Consider the following 13,513-nt stretch of genomic DNA (forward strand, 5'->3'; position numbering starts at 1 on the left):
GAGAAGCAGAAAAGCTGCTGGTGTAACTTCCAGTCTGAGTCCTAGTCTCAATCCAAATGCGTTAGTCTGTTCTCACACTGCTGTAAAGAAATGCCTGAGATTGGGCACTTTATAAAGAAAAGAGGTTTAATTGGCTCACAGTTCTGCAGGCTGTACGGGAATCATGGTAGCATCTGCCCCTGGGGAGGCCTCAGGGAGCTCCTGGGGGAAGGCAAAGTGGGAGCAGATGTCTTATGTGGCAGCAGAAGGACCAAGGGTCTGGGGAGGAGGGAGGTGCTACACACTTTTAAACAACCAGGTCTCACTATCTCAACACAGAGCCAAGGGGTAAAGCCATCCCTATGATCCAATCACCTCCCATCAGGCCCCACCTCCAACATTGGGAATTACAGTTTGACATGAGATTTGGGCGGGGACAGAGATCTAAACCATATCACCAAAGGTGGGAGAAGACCAATGTCCCAGCCAGAAGACAGGCAGAAAGAGCAAATTCTCTCTTTCTCAGTCTTTTCCTTCTACTCACATCTCCAATGGCTTGGATGAGGCTCACTCATGTTAAGGAGGGCAATAAGTCTACAGATTCAGATGTTAATCTCATCCAGAAATACCCCCACAGACACTCAGAATAATGTTTAGCCAAATGTCTGGGCACACTATGGCCCATTCAAGTTAACATGTAAAATGAACAATCACATATGGATTCTTCCAAATACAGTTCAGGGCATTTGTTACTTAAAGATTTTCTAGGTGCTGAAGGGCATCCACAGTGGTTAGATTAGGCCAGTGTCACTTAAAAGGATCCATTTCAGATCCGAATGTCTGTCTTGGACAACCTCACCCCCTTATCTTTACATCCTCAGAGAGGGATCTTGTAGAAATGAGGGAGTAACAGCGAACAGAAAGTTGGAGAAGGGGACAGGCCACCTGTGAAAGGCCAACCATGCTGGGAGCAGAGAGCGGTAAATCCAGTCCAGACTGGAAAGCTTGAGGGAAGACAGAACAGCCATATCCTTTGCGATTTGGAGGGAGGTAGAAATCCCATTGCCTATCCTTTTACCCTCATCAGAGGCCTACCTGGAGAGGCTGTAAAAGGCACATAGTCATTGGTAGGAGTAGAGGGATCACAAAATCAGAGGACCTGAGCTTGGAGTGCCTATGGCTTTGATGGGAGCTTTAGAATCTGAAAGGCTAAAGGGGCTGTTATGGCCCTAGCAGGAAAGGAAAGGAAGTGGGATACTGGGGGATCTGCTTTGGTCTTTCTGTAGCCTTTCTCAAGGGCTAGATGAAAATGAAAATCTCAGGTTGTTCTGAATTGGTTTCTAGGCCAGCCCTGTATTACTAGGCTGATGATGCTACAATGAATCAAAAGATCATTGACCCCTGATAGAGGTCTTTACTAGTGCCAAAATCCACCCAGCTGCACTTTCTGCATCCCACCGCCAACACACACACACACACACATACATGCACACACACACACAGACTCAATTTTCAACAGTATATAATTGGCAATCACAGAACATTTCAGTTGAATTAAGCTAGAGTTCAAACCAGACAGTGAGGCAAAGCTAAAATATTAGAAAACAAAATAAAGCATATAAAAATTACTTGCTATGTGTCAGCCTCTTTCACATGGTTAATTTCATTTACTCCCTTACACGAACCCTTTGAGACAGATAATATTGTGACAGTTTTGATGATACTGAAACTAAGGGTGAGTAAGTTTAAGTAATTTGTTAAAATACCTTCCTAATAACCAGTGAGGCTTTGAAATCCAAGGCAAATGCTGTTTCCACCACTATATTTAGGCTTTTGTACACCCAGAAGCAAGAAAATCATTCAGGAGACTGAGGCAAGACACAGGTAGGGAAAAGGGGGAGAAAAGTCAGGACAGCTAGCATGAAGAGTGTCTTCAGCCTCCTGAATACTTTAGCTGTGGTCGGGCCTTGGACATCTCACGCTAATTTGAATGCAAAGAAGCATTAATATGTTGTGTTCACTGGGAATGCATCTAAGGCTTTGATAATCGTTAGGGGTGGGAGGCAGGGAGGCCTGCTATCTTGGCTTATACCCACGTGGACTTTTTTATAGGAAGTCATGACTCTTGAATACATTCTGCTCTAGAGAGGCCCAAAAGTGGTAATTCTAAAGTCAGTCTAGTATCTCCTAGCCTTAGAGGTGTCTGGGTGTCTGGGGAGTAGAACAAATGTAACTGAGGCCCTTCCCAGTCCAAGGTATTCTGCAGATACTTTACTTTTGGGTATTGGAAAACAAGGGAAGTAGTTACTACACAGGTAAAGGGCATATTTTAAAACACTAAAATTCTTTGATGCTAAAAGCATAGTAAAAGAAGCATCTGCTTATTACCTAAAACAGATGTTCTTTGTATTCTCTACCACAGTCACCTCTGCCCACCTCTGATTTTCGTGCAGCTGTGGGAGAATGGATGTAGCCATCCTGACAGAGTCCTGTCTCAAGCACACACCATAACATCTTAGGCTATTTTGTTGAAGGCTTCCTCTGGAAGTTCAGAAGCCTGTTCAGCCAGGTCTTAGGCACAAACTGGAAGAAGTGGATGAGAATAACATCCCCTCAGGCGAACCTGAAAGAATGATAAATAAGAATTGGTACACAAATGCCCCAATGTCCTGTCCTTTGACAAGAAAAGTCTGAGCTATGTTCTACATGGGCCCTTAGAGGGCCCCTAGTGAAAATGAGCCTCAGTTGCCCACAGTGGATCCAGCTCAATAACTCATTCTTTGTTGGCTTTTGACTTTCCGTGTCTTACCCTTCCTGCTCACTCCCTCTTGCTCCTTAAGATCACCTTCAAAATAATCTACTCCACCTACATCCTTGTCTCAGGCTCTGCTGTTGGAAAAACCTAAACTTATAATCAATCTTTTAAATTTAAACAAGGTTGGGGGATTTGACAACGCCCAATTTTGTGAACACCCATTTCTTAGTCTGAATGAAGACTAATGGCTTCTTTTTCATTTTTTATTTTATTTGAGTCTTCTCTCATTTCTTTGTTTAGTCTAGCTAACGATATCCAGATCACCTTTTGGTTCAATGATTCACAAGATTCAGCATAGATTCATACTCATAGCCATGATTTGCTACATCAAAAGAATTCAAAGTAAAATCAGCACAGAGAAAAGGCTTATAGGGTGAATTCCAGAGAGTACCAGGTGTAAGTTCCAAGATTCCTTTCCCAGTGGAATTACGAAAGACATGCTTAATTCCTCCAGGAACAAATTGCTACAAGTGTAAAATGTTGTGTACTAGGAAACGGACTAGAGATTCAATGTGAGAATTTTTAGTGTGGGCTGGGCACACATGCACACTCTGCCTGGCATGTACTAAAATTCTAAACTCCCAGAAAAAAGTAGGTATTCAGCATAAACCATATTGTTTGCACAAACAATTTAGGTATAGTGATCCATTCTTATCAGGGAATGGTGGAAAATCTCTCAACATCCAGGTTCCCAGATGCTGACCAACCTTGAGAGTAGACCTTTCTAAGGATAACAGTCGCAGGCATACTAACTTCACTATTTTAACTGCACAGGGTCAGACTTTTTCCTGTGTCTTTGCATGTCTCATCATTTTTTATTGGAAATAGAACATTTTAGATAACATTATAGCAACTCTAGGTACTGCTCCCCTCTTTCCTGGGCTTTGTATTTTCATTTGCTTGTTTATTTATTTAGTGACTGGCTAGATTAATTTAGTGAAGTCTATCCCCAACACTACCAAATGTGAAGCCTCAACATTGCTCCTTAGAGGGCTCAGCCTTGGGCATACACATTGTCACCCCAAAAAGAGAGTGGATTTATCAAAATTCACATTGTCTCTTTCCCTTATCAAACCCAGCTATTAAGCACCACCAATTGCCAGATGATTGTTCGGTTGTTTTCTACAATATCCTGAGGCTAAAATTGCTCCACAGACTGATCTAATTAATTTGGGGTTCCTTTGCAAGAATAGTTTTTTTTAAAGACTTTAAATTTTAATTGTGGTAAAAAATGCAAAACATAAAATTTACCATATTAATTATTTTTAAACCTACAGTTAAGTGGTATTAAGTACATTCACAGTGCTATTCAATCTCCAGAACGTTTTCATCTTGCGAAACTGAAACTCTATACCCATTAAACAACTCACTATTTCCCCATTCCCCAAGCCCCTGGCAATCACCATTCTACTTTCTGTTTTCATGAGTTTCACTACTTTAGATATGTCTTAGAAGTGGAATCACAGTCTTTGTTTCTGTGTGACTGGTTTATTTCACTTAGCATAACGTCTTAAGATTCATCCATGTTGTAGTGTATGATAGAATTGCCTTCTTTTTTTGTTGTTTTTTTGAGACGGAGTCTCGCTCTATCGCCAAGCTGGAGCGCAGTGGCAGGATATCAGCTCACTGCAGCCTCCACCTCCTGGGTTCAAGCGATTCTCCTGCCTCAGCCTCCTGAGTAGCTGGGTGTGTGCCACCATGCCCAGCTAATTTTTGTATTTTTAGTAGAGACGGGGTTTCACCATGTTCGCCAGGATGGTCTCAATCTCTTGACCTCATGATCCGCCCGCCTTGGCATCCCAAAGTGCTGGGGTTACAGGCGTGAGCCACTGTGCCCGGCCGAATTGCCTTCTTTTTTAAGGCTGAATAATATTGCATTGCATGTATATATGACATTTTGTTTATCCATGCATCTATTGATGGACATTTGGATTTCTTCCACCTCTTGCTATTGTTAATAATGCTACTATAAAAGTGAATGTGCAAATATCTCTTAGAGATCCTATTTTCAATTCTTATGAATATATACCTAGAAGTGGGGTTGCTGGATTGTATGGTAATTCTATTTTAATTTTTGATTAATTAATTAATTTTTTATTGAGGCAGGGTCCCACTCTGTCACCCAGGCTGAAGTATAGTGGTGTGATCCCGGCTCACTGCAGCCTCGACCTTCCAGGCTCAATCAATACATCTCCCTCAGCCTCCTGACTAGCTGGGACTACACATATGCGCTACCATGCCCAGCTAATTTTTGTGTTTTTTATAGAGACAGGGTCTTGCCATGTTGCCCAGGCTGGTCTTGAACTCCTGGGCTCAAGCAGTCCAACTGCCTCGGCCTCCCAAAGTCCTGAGATTACAGGCATGAGCCTCCGTACCCAACCTGTTTTTAATTTTTTGAGAAATTGCTATTCTGTTTTATGTAGCAGCTGTGCCATTTTACATCCGCACCAACAGTGCACAAAGGTACCAATTCTGCACATTCTCATCAACGCTTATTATTTTCTTTTCTGTTGTTGTTAATATGGTTTTGATAATTGCTATCATAATGCTGTGAGATGACCTCTCATTGTGGTTTTGATTTTTACTTCTCTAATGATTAATGATATTGAGCATTTTTTCATATGCTTGTTGGCCATTTGCATATCATTGGAGAAATGTCTATTTAAGTCTTTTGCTCATTTTTTAACTTTTTTGTTATTGAATTGTAGGAGTTATTTATATATTCTGGATATCAACTACTCATCAAATGTTTAATTGCAAATATTTTCTCCCATTCCATAGGTTGTCTTTTCAGTCTGATTATGCCCTTTAGTGCACAGAAGTTTTAAATGTTGATGAGTATACTTTATCTATTTTTACTTTTTTTTTTTTTCAAGATGGAGGCTCGCTCTGTTGCCCAGGCTGGAGTGCAGTCGCACAATCTCAGTTCACTGCAACCTCCGCCTCCCAGGTTCAAGGGATTGTCCTCCCTCAGCCTCCTGAGTAGCTGGGAGTACAGGCACACGCCACCATGCCCAGCTAATTTTTGTGTTTTTAGTGGAGATGAGGTTTTGCCACATTGGCCAGGTGGTCTCAAACTCCTGACCTCAAGTGATCCAACCTCCTAGGCCTCCCAAAGTGCTGGGATTACAGGTGTGAGCCACCGCACCTGGCTTTACTTTTATTGCCTGTGCTTTTGGCGTCATAGCCAATAATTCATTGTCAAATCCATATTTAACTTTCTAAACAACAGCCAACCTGTTTTCCACAGCTGTTACACTACTTTACATTTCTGCCTACAATGTTTGAAAGTTCCAGTTCCTCCACATACTTGCCAACATGTGATGTGAACTATCTTATTAATTTTCATCATTCTAATTGGGGTGTAGTGGTATCTCCCTGTGGTTGTAATTTGCATTACCCTAAAAACCAGTGATATTGAACATCTTTTCCAGTACCTATTTGCCATCTGAATGTCTTCGTCAGTGATGTATCCGTTCAGATCTTTGCACATTATTTTACTGGGTTGTTTCCTTATTGTTGGATTTTGATACTTTTGGATACAAATCCTTTATCAGATATATGCTGTATTCATATTTTTCCCAGATCATGGCTTGTTTTGTAATTTTCCTAACAGTACTTTTCAAAAAACAGATCTTTTACTTTTGATGACATCCATTTATCAAATTGTTCTTTTGTGAATCATACCTTTGGCATCATATGTAAGAAATGTTTGTCTAATGCAAGATGACACAATTTCTCCTGATTTATTGTAGAATTTTCATTGTTTTAGGTTTCCTACTGAGGTATACTATTCATTAGTAATTTTTAATATATTGGGAGATATTGATCAAAGTTAATATTTTTACATAGGGATATCCAATTATTCCGATATGATTTGTTGGAAAGATACCATTTATCCACTGATTGCCTTTGAACATTTGTTGAAAATCAGTTGCTCATATATGTGTGGATCTATTTCTGAATTTTTATTCTCTTCTATTTATCTATTTTTCTATCACTATGCCAAAACTACACTGTCTTGACTGCTGTAGTTCTACATACGTTTTAAAATCAGGTTAGCCCTCCAAATTTTTAAAATATTTTTCTGATTTGTTTTGGCTACTCTAAGCTCTTTGCATTTTCATATAGAATTTAGAGACAACTTTTTAATTTTTACAAAACACACACACAACTACTAGGATTTTGATTGAGATGGATTTGAGTCTATAGTTCAGTTTGTGGACAATTGATATATTAACCATACTGCATACTCTGATCCATGAACAAAGTAGATTTCCATTTAGTTAGGTCTTCTTTAATTTCTCTCACCAAAGTTTTACAGTACTTAATATACAGATATTTTGCATTTTTGTCACATTAATTACTGTATTTCATATTTTAATGCTATTATAAATGATATCATTATTTAAATTTTGATTTCAAATTGTTCATTGTTAGTATATTAAAATCAAATTGATTTTTATAAAGTTATGTGTCCTGCAACCTTCCTAAACGCACTTACTAGTTCTAGTAGCTTTTAAAAGAGATTTAATTGGATTTTATACATAGCGAATTGTGTTGTCTACAAAGAAGGACAATTTTACTTTGTTCTTTCCAACCTGTATGCCATTTATTTATTTATTTACTTATTTTGTTTAACTGCCCTGGCTAGAACCTGCAGTACACTGTTGAGTAGACGAAGTGGTGAAAGCACTTTATCTTGTTCCTGATCTCAGGAGGAAAGCTCAGTCTTTCACCATTAAGTGTGATATCAACTATAAAATTTTTGTAGATACTTTTAAATCAGATTTAGGATCTCGTTTACCCCTAATTGGCTGAGGGGTTTAAAATTTCAAAATCAAGGATGGATGTTGGATTTTGTCAAAAGCTTATTCTATACCATTATAGTGACCATGATTTTTCATTTTTAGCTTGTTAATATGGTGAATTACACTGATCAATTTTCAAATATAAAGCCAACCTTGCATTTTTTGAAAAAATTCCTTTAGTCCTGATGTATTAACCAATTATTGGATAGTGATTTACTAAAATTTCATATTGTTGGCTTTAATTTGCTAAAATTTCATTTAGGATTTTTGCATTTAAGTCTGTGAAGGCTATTGCTCTGTACTTTTATTGTAACACTTTTATTGTATTGGATCTGGTTAATGGCCTCACAGACTAAGTTGGAAAATATTTCCTCATATTCAATTTTCTGCAGGAGCTTGTATAAAGTTAGTACTATTTCTTCCTTAAACATCTGATAAAATTTACCAGTGAAGCCACCTAGGTCTAGATTTTTTTGAATTTTTAATTTTTGTGGGTACATAGTAAGTGTGTATATTTATGAGGTACAGGAGATACTTTGATACAAGCATGCAATGTGTAATAATCACATTGTGGAAAATGGGGTATCCATCCCCTCAAGTATTTATTCTTTGTGTTATAAACAATCCAATTACACTCTTCTAGTCATTTTAAAATATGCAGGCTGGGCGCAGTGGCTCACGCCTGTAATCTCAGCACTTTGGGAGGCTGAGGCGGGCAGATCACGAGGTCAGGAGATCGAGACCATCCTGGCAGGTGAAACCCCGTCTCTACTAAAAAAAAATACAAAAAATCAGCCGGGCATGGTGGCGGGCGCCTGTAGTCCCAGCTACTCGGGAGGCTGAGGCAGGAGAATGGCATGAACCCGGGAGGCGGAGCTTGCAGTGAGCTGAGATGACGCCACTGTACTCCAGCCTTGGCGACAGAGTGAGACTCCGTCAAAAAAAAAAAAGCAATTAAATTATTATTGACTGTAGTCACCCTGTTATCAAATACTAGGTGTTATTCATTCTTTCTATTTTTTAAATACCCATTAACCATCCCCACTACCCCCACCCCCCACTACCCTCCCCAGCTTCTGGTAACCATTCTTTTACTCTCTATCCCCATGAGTTCAATTGCTTTGATTTTTGGATCCCACAAATAAGAACATACGATGTTTGTCTTTCTTTGCCTCGCTTATTTCACTTAACACAATGACCTCTGGTTCCATCCATGTTGTTGCAAATAACAGGATCTCATTGTTTTTTATAGCTGAATAATATTCCATTGGGTATAAGTACCACATATTCTTTATCCATTCATCTGCTGATGGACACTCAGGTTGCTTCCAAATCTTGGCTTTGTGAACAGTGCTGCAACAAACACAGTAGTATAGATATCTCTTCAATGTACCGATTTCCCTTGTTTTGGGTATATGCCCAACAGTGGGATTGCTAGATCATATGGTAGCTTTATTTTTAGTTTTTGTCAGAACCTCTAAACTGTTCTCCATAGTGGTTGTACTAATTCACATTCCCACCAACACTGTATAAGGGTTCCCTTTTCTCCACATCCTCACCAACATTTGTTATCACCTATCTTTTGGAAAAAGGCCATTTTAACTGGGCTGAGATGATATCTCATTGTAGTTTTGATCTGCATTTCTCTGATGATCAATTATGTTGGGCACCTTTTCATATGCCTTTTTGCCGTTTGTATTACTTTTTTTGAGAAATGTCTACTCAAATCTTTTGCTTATTTTAAAATCGAATTATCAGATTTGTTTTCTATAGAGTTGTTTGAGCTCGTTATATATTCTGGTGATTAATCCCTTGTCAGATGGGTAATTTGCAAATATTTTCTCCCAATCTGTGGGTTGTTTCTTCACTTTGTTGCTGGTTTTCTTTGCTATGCAGAAGCTTTTTAACTTGATGTGATCTTGGCCCTAGATTTCTGTGTCCGTGGGGAAGTGTTTAATTATTTTTTATGGTTATAGCACTATTCAGCACTATTTTTTTTCTGAAGTGAGTATTGGTAGTTTGTCTGTCAGGGAACTGGCCATTTGATCTAAATTATCAAAGTTATTGGCATAAAGTTGTTTATAGCATTCCCCCATTATCCTTTAATTGGTGTAGAATCCATAGTGATGTCACCTCTTTTAATCCCAATGTTGATACTTTGTGTCTCTTTTCCTTTTTTTCCTGATCAGTCCTACTAGAAGTTTATGCATTTTATTTATTTTTTAAAAACCACTTTTGGCTTGATTTTCTCTATTGTTTTCTTGTTTTCCATTTTATAGGTTCCCATTTTGATCTTTATTATTTCTTTTGTTCTGTTTACTTTGGCATTACTTTGCTGTTTTTATTCTAGTTTCTTAAACTTTACTCTTTTCCTTTATTATTTTTTTTTAACACTGAGATAGGGTTTCACTATTTTGCTCGGGCTGCATTTGAACTCCTGGGCTCAAGTAATTCTCCCACCTCAGCCTCCCAAGTAGCTGGGATTGTAGGCATGCACCACCACACCTGGCTACTTTTGTTTGTGTGTGTGTGTGTGTGTGTGTGTGTGTGTAGATACAGTCTATGATACAATTTTCTAATGTAGATAGTTAGTGCTATAATTTCCCTCAACTAATGTTTTAACAACATTCCATAATTTTTTTTGAGATGGAGACTTGCTCTGTCACCCAGGTTGGAGTGCAGTGGTGTGATTATAGCTCACTATAGCCTTGAACTCCTGGGCTCAGTGATCTTTTCATGCCAGCCTCCCAAGTAGCTAGGACTACAGGCATGCCCCCCATGTCTAGCTAAATTATCTTTTTTTTTTTTTTTTTTTGTAGAAACAGGGTCTCACTATGTTACCCAGGTGAATCTTGAACTCCTGGCCTCAAGCAATCTTCTTACCTTGGCCTCCCAAAGTGCTGGAATTATAGGTGTTAGCCACTATACCTGACCATAACATTTTTTTCTTTTCTTTCTTTCTTCTTTGTATTATACTGAGACAGAATTTTGTTCTGTTGCCCAGGCTGGAGTGCAGTGGTGTGATTATGGCTCACTACAGCCTCAACTTCCCGGGCTCAGGTGATCATCCCACCTCAGCCTCCGGAGTAGCTGGGACTACAGGCATGTGTCACCATGCCCAGATATATACATATATATGTATAGTATTTTTTTGTAGAGACGGGGTTTTGCCATGTTGCCCAGGCTGGTCTCGAACTCCTGAGCTCAAGTGATTTGCCTGCCTCAGCCTCCCAAAGTGCTGGGATTACAGGCGTGAGACACTGTGCCTGGCCAATAACTTTTTTGATCAGCTATAATTATTATTTTTTAATGATCGCTTTAGGATTTACAGTGTATGTCTTTAGGTTATTCGTCTACCTTCAAGTGGTATTATACTACTTCCTGTACAGCAGTGGCATATAGCAATGGTTCTCATTTGGGGGCAATATTGAGAGATATTTTTAATTGTCATGACTAGGGGTAAAAGCCATTGATGCTGCTAAACATCCTAGAATGCTAGGACAGCCCCCGCCACAAAAATTATATGGTCCAAAATGTCAATAAGGCCAAGGTTGGGAAAAATCCATATTTCTATCAGGTGTCATTTTTCTTTTGCCTAAAAGACTTACTTTAACATTTCTTGTAGTGCAGGTCTGTGAGTGATCCATTATTTTAGCTTTTTAATGTCTGCAAATATGTTTTGCCTTTGTTCTTGAACAATATTTTCACTGGTCTGGAATTCTAGTTTGGCTTACTCTGTTGTCCAGGCTGGAGTGCAGTGGTGTGATCATGGCTCACTGCAGCCTTGAGTTCCCCCATTCAAGTGATCATCCCACCTCAGCCACCGGAGTAGCTGAGATTACTAGTTTTTTTTTTCTTTCAGTACTTTAAACATGCTGCTCCACTCTCTTCATGGTTGCATTGTATCCAGTGAGAAATCTGTTGTGATCCCTGTCTTCTTCTCCATACATAATGTCTTTGTCCTCTGGTCATTTTATTTTTGAATGTTTTGAGCAATTTAATTATAGAGTAGTTTTCTTCAGATTTATTTTGTGGCTTAGTGTTCTTCCCTACTGAGACAGTCCCTTCTGAGTACTCTACCTAATGCACAAAGCAATGCAGTGTTTTCAGTCCAGCTTGTGAGAACAGTCACTATTCCTGGCCGTATTTCTATGCCTGGCACCATTCCCTCTAATCCTTTGGGATGGTTCTTTGGCCTCAGATAAGTTTTCCTCATATGCCAACCAGTACTCTGTGGAGTATCCTAAGGGACCCTTCAAAGATCCCCAGAATTCTCTGTGCAGGTCCCTCTCCTCCAGAATTCTGTCTTGTGAACTCTATCTGCCTTGGTCTCCTTAGATTCTCAGTTGTCTCTTCAACTCAGACAGCTACACCTGGGTCTCCCATCCCTGTGCAGCTGTCTGGTAACTCTCTCAGGACAATAAGTTAGGACATTTGTAGGGCTCATCTCATTTGTTTCCCATCTATCAGAGATCATCATATTTTGTTGTTGATGCCCAATGTCTTAAAAGCCATTATTTCATCTATTTTATTTGAGATTATTTCAAGCAGGAGTGTAGTTCTGGTTCCTGTAACTCTTCTATGACCAGAAATAGAAGACTGTCCTCCAGTTTTCTTCATGTCTAAGTATTTTTCCTTTTTTAAATTAAGTTTTCTTCTTAACCTAGGAATTCTTTAGAAATGCATTAATTTCCAAATGTATTTTAATTTGACTTCTATCTTAATTACGTCATGTTCTGTGCAGAGGGCATTGTGCTGCACTGTCTGGATTCCTCTTCAGATTTTCTCCCGGCAACCACCTCACTAGAGGGGCAGGCCAAAAGCCCTCAAATGTCAGCCTTCTCCAGGAACTATCCTCAGCTTTAATCTACCTCACCCACTTAAAGCACAGGACAAATCCCACAATCTTCCTTGCTGTCTTCCATTGCTGCTGGCTGACTTTTTTCTAATGCATACTTTCACTGAGGGTGTAGCCCTGTAAGCATCTGGGCTTCTTGTGGAGACCTCAGTTCCAACTTTCCACCTCTTGCAAGCCCAAGGACTCAAATCCTCTTCTTGCATGGCTGATAAAATTCAAGTCCATTGGATACCAAATCACCAAACTGCCTCTTGGTAACCAAAGACACTATCCACACACTTACCTTTCTAACTTCCATTTCATCTTCATTTTTGGCTCTAAGGATTTATTTCACTTTCTTGAAAATACTTTAAAAGGATATTTAAATTTTATTCAGCATTTCTGTGTGTTTGTAGCCAAAGGGCTCTATGAATACCCAGCTTGCCATGTTGTTTTATTCTTTTTTTTTTTTTTTTTTTTTGAGATGGAGTCTCACACTATCACCCAGGCTGGAGTGCAGTGGCGCAATCTCTGCTCACTGCAACCTCTGCCTCTTGGGTCCAAGCGATTCTCCTGCCTCAGGCTCCCAAGTAGCTGGGATTACAGGCATGCACCACCATGCCCGGCTAATTTTTTTATTTTTTTTAGTACATGGGGTTTCACCATGTTAGCCAGGCTGGTCTCAAACTCCTGATCTCAAGTGATCCGCCCGCCTTGGCCTCCCAAAGTGCAGGGATTACAGGCATGAGCCACCACGTCTGGCCTATTCTACTTTTTAAAAACATGCTAAATTCTGTGGTTAAACTAACTGCAAATGTGACAGCACTTTCTTTCTGACTCAGTTAACTGCTAATTTGTCATATGATTGTACAAGCTTTGGTATAAGTCTCAATAATTTTGTAATTTGTCATAAATCTTCTGTGGGAAGAGTCTTCTGTTCTTCCAAAGGAAAATGGATAATCAGTATAAAAACAGTCAACAGTCATGTAAAGAGTCAAGGCTCCTGGGCTGGACACAGTGGCTCATACCTGTAATCTCAGTACTTTGGGAGACCAAGGTGGGAGGATTGCT

The 13,513-nt window shown here is 39.5% G+C and overlaps 1 protein-coding gene and 1 long non-coding RNA gene across 2 annotated transcripts in view; one reads left to right on the forward strand and one right to left on the reverse strand.

Moving 5' to 3' along the window:
* The window catches only part of ZNF197 (zinc finger protein 197), a 53,437-nt gene that overhangs the window by 25,103 nt on the left and 14,821 nt on the right, over positions 1 to 13,513 (reverse strand). The gene's annotated exons all lie outside the window — the stretch shown is intronic.
* Positions 1 to 13,513, forward strand: part of LOC131383963 (uncharacterized) — a 54,822-nt gene that overhangs the window by 3,123 nt on the left and 38,186 nt on the right. The gene's annotated exons all lie outside the window — the stretch shown is intronic.

This window comes from Hylobates moloch, unplaced genomic scaffold (assembly GCF_009828535.3).
Source record: "Hylobates moloch isolate HMO894 unplaced genomic scaffold, HMol_V3 SCAFFOLD_8, whole genome shotgun sequence".
In the NCBI taxonomy this organism is placed as follows: domain Eukaryota; kingdom Metazoa; phylum Chordata; class Mammalia; order Primates; family Hylobatidae; genus Hylobates; species Hylobates moloch.